Consider the following 3,330-nt stretch of genomic DNA (forward strand, 5'->3'; position numbering starts at 1 on the left):
AAAAAAAAAAAAAAAAAAACACCAAATAGCTGGGACTACAGCTGTGCACCACCACGCCTGGCTAATTTTTTTATTTATTGTAGAGTTTAGGTCTTGCCATATTGCCACATTGCCACCGCAGCTTCAACCTTCTGGGTTCAGGCAATCCTCTTGCCTCAGCCTCCCAAAGTACTGCAATTACTGGTGTGAGCCACTGCACCCGGCCTTCATTTTCTTTTGTCTTACGTTACCGTGTCCCAACAACTCTACATCTATATCCATCATGCCCCAACCAGATACCCCAGCTACATGGATATATTCACCATTTCTTAAATTGTATGTCTTTGCACATCCAATTAAACGCCCAACCATTTCACTATATCTGAAATGTTCTTTCCCCGAACTCTACCTAGACCTCAAGAACAACCATTTACCCCTGGAATCTCAGGTAAAAATTTAAATCGTATGTGTAGTAGGTTCACATTTGTTCCTCATTGCTGTTTCCAAGCCTTTCTATCTCTTTCTCTCCTCCTTAAGTACTCTCAAGATTAATTATCATATAATTAAATCATATTACCCATTTTCCCTCATTGTTGATGTCACCAGCCAACCCCCAGGTAATACTTATTTCCTGCTGATTTTAGTTTTTGATTCACTTTTATCCTATCCAACACTGCTTATTCTTTTTTTTTTTGAGTTGAAGTCTCACTCTGTCGCCCAGACTGGAGTGTAGTGGCCGCTCCCGGCCACTGCAGCCTCGACCTGCTGGGCTCCAGCGATCCTTCCGCCTCAACCTCCCAAGTAGCTGGAACTACAGGCGCGCACTACCACGTCCGACTAATTTTTGATTTATTGTAGAGATGTCCTCCACTCAAATCATTCTACAAAAAAAGCATTGACACATGCAGGTTTACTGCAGCACTATTCACAATAGCAAAAACATGGAACCAAACAGTCTGCCCATCAAAACTGGACTGGATAAAAATTATGTGGTATATACACATGATGGAATATTATGAACCATAAAGAAGGACAAATGTATGGACTTCGCAGCAACTTGGATGGATTTAGAGTCTATCATACTCAGTGATCTATCACAGAAACAAAGAACAGAGTACCATATGCTCTCACTCATAAGCGGACTTTGAACAATTATCATAATACTATAAGAAAGGGATTGGCAGTAGTGGAGAACTGCCAGGGGAGGGGGGATACACCTCATCAACAAGGGTACCTGCATAATGAATATTTGTATACCTAAACCTGAATTGTATACCACATCTTTAAAATTAAAAATTTTTTAAATAAATAAAGTCAATTCCTCCACTTGCAAACTAGATTTTATCTTGTCTTAATTACTCAATGGCATTGTTCTAGAAATTCTTTCATTTTCTTTCTTGAATCAAGAATTTATCCATCTCTATCAAATCTTTCCCATCAATATGCATAGGCCACACAATTAAATTATTTCTCACATCTAAAAGCAAAAGCAAGAATTATTGTTTTAACTCTAAGTCTCTTGACTTACATTGCCTCATTTATTGTAAATTTGTTTCCCTTTCCAGCAAAAACTTCTTGAAAGAGTTGTTTATATTCACTCTAATTCTTCACTTTTCAAACTTGATTATGTCTACTCTAATCCAGATTTTGTTCCTAACTGCTCTACCAAACTTGCAATTGTCTATTCTCAGTTCTCCTCTTATTTGTCTTATTAGAAATATTTGATATAGCCAGTCTCTCTGTCCTTCTTGATACTCTTTCTTCACTTGACTTCCAGAACATTCCATTTTTGGTTTAATTTACTGGTTTACTTTCTTGGCCACTCCTCCTTAGTATCTTTTGCTGGTTTTCCTTCTTCTCAAACTTAATGTTTAAGTGTTACAGGACACATCCTTTGTCCTCTTCTTTGTTTTCACTCATTCCTTTGGTAATCTCTTCCAGAAGCATGACATGAAATACCACCTTTATCCTGATGACTCTTAATTTTCCAGCTCCAGTTCAAGCTTTTCCTCTGAGCTTCAGATTTTCATAGTCAACAGTTCCTCAGTATTTTCACTTGGTGTCATCCCAATACTCATGAATGTTTGAGTTTAAGTTGTTCTAATTCCTGATCGTACATCACCATGAAAACTGTTCAATCACCAAATTCCCCTATCTCAAATGATAGAAATACTGTTCTTCTGCAGGTTCAGGTCATACACTTTGGACTCATCTTTGACTTCTCTCTTCATTGTATTTCCCACACCCAATCATTCAGCAAATCCAGTTGGCTTTAATTTTGTATAGACCCAGAATCCAAACACTTCTCACTATTTTCCATGCTGTAACCCTCATCTGACCCATCATCACCTTGCTCCTGACTTGCAGCAATATTTTAATTTGGAGGTCAGCAAGGTTTTTTGTAAAGGGTCACACAGAAAGTACTTTCTGCTTTGTGAACCATTCAGTCACTGTGGCAACCACTCACCTCTGTAATTGTAATGCAAATGAACCATAAAAGTTTATTTCCAAAAAGCTACAAACCATATTTGGACCATAAACCATAATTTACCAAATCCTAGTCTAACTGGTCTCTTTGCTTCCATTTTTGCCCCTGTTAATCTCTTAATCTTTTGTCAACACAGCAACCAGAGGAATCCTTTTAAAAACACAAGTAATATGTCACTTCTCTGCAATGGCTCCACTTCTCACTCAGAATAAAAGTGAAGGTCCTTTCTACGCCCTACAGTACCCTACATGATCTAGCCCCAGTCATACCCTGAACCTCATATCTTACTACACTCTCTCCCTCATTCACTCAACTGCAGCTGCATTTACCTCCTTGCTGTCTGTCAAATAGCCCAGGCACGATGAAGACACAGGACATCTGTCACTGTTCCCTCTTCCCCCAGATACCCATATGGTTTATGCACTCACCTCTTCACTTCTTTGCCCAAATCTCACCTCTTCAACAAAACCAGTACTGATCACCATTTGAAGTTACAACCTTTCCTCATGAATCCCAATCCCCTTTTCAATTCTTTTTTCCCCCAAAACTTAACACTTTCTAACATAAAAAATAATTGACTTGTTTATATGTATTTCATCTCCTTCTTTCCTAGAATATAAGCTTCACAAGGCCAGGGACCTTGGATTTTATTTCTTGAAGTAGTCTGAGAGCCGGGAACAGTGCCTGGCATTTAGTAGACATTCAAAAAATATATTGAAGCCGGGCTCGGTGGCTCAGCCTGTAATCCCGCGCCTTTGGGAGGCTGAGGTGAGCAGATTGCCTGAGTCCGTGGGTTCGAGACCCGCCTGGGCAGGCGAGACCTCATCTCTACAATAAATCAAAAAATCAGCCGGGCGTGGTAG

Source organism: Carlito syrichta, unplaced genomic scaffold (genome assembly GCF_000164805.1).
Source record: "Carlito syrichta isolate Samal-C Ts95f unplaced genomic scaffold, Tarsius_syrichta-2.0.1 Scaffold233958, whole genome shotgun sequence".
NCBI lineage: Eukaryota > Metazoa > Chordata > Mammalia > Primates > Tarsiidae > Carlito > Carlito syrichta.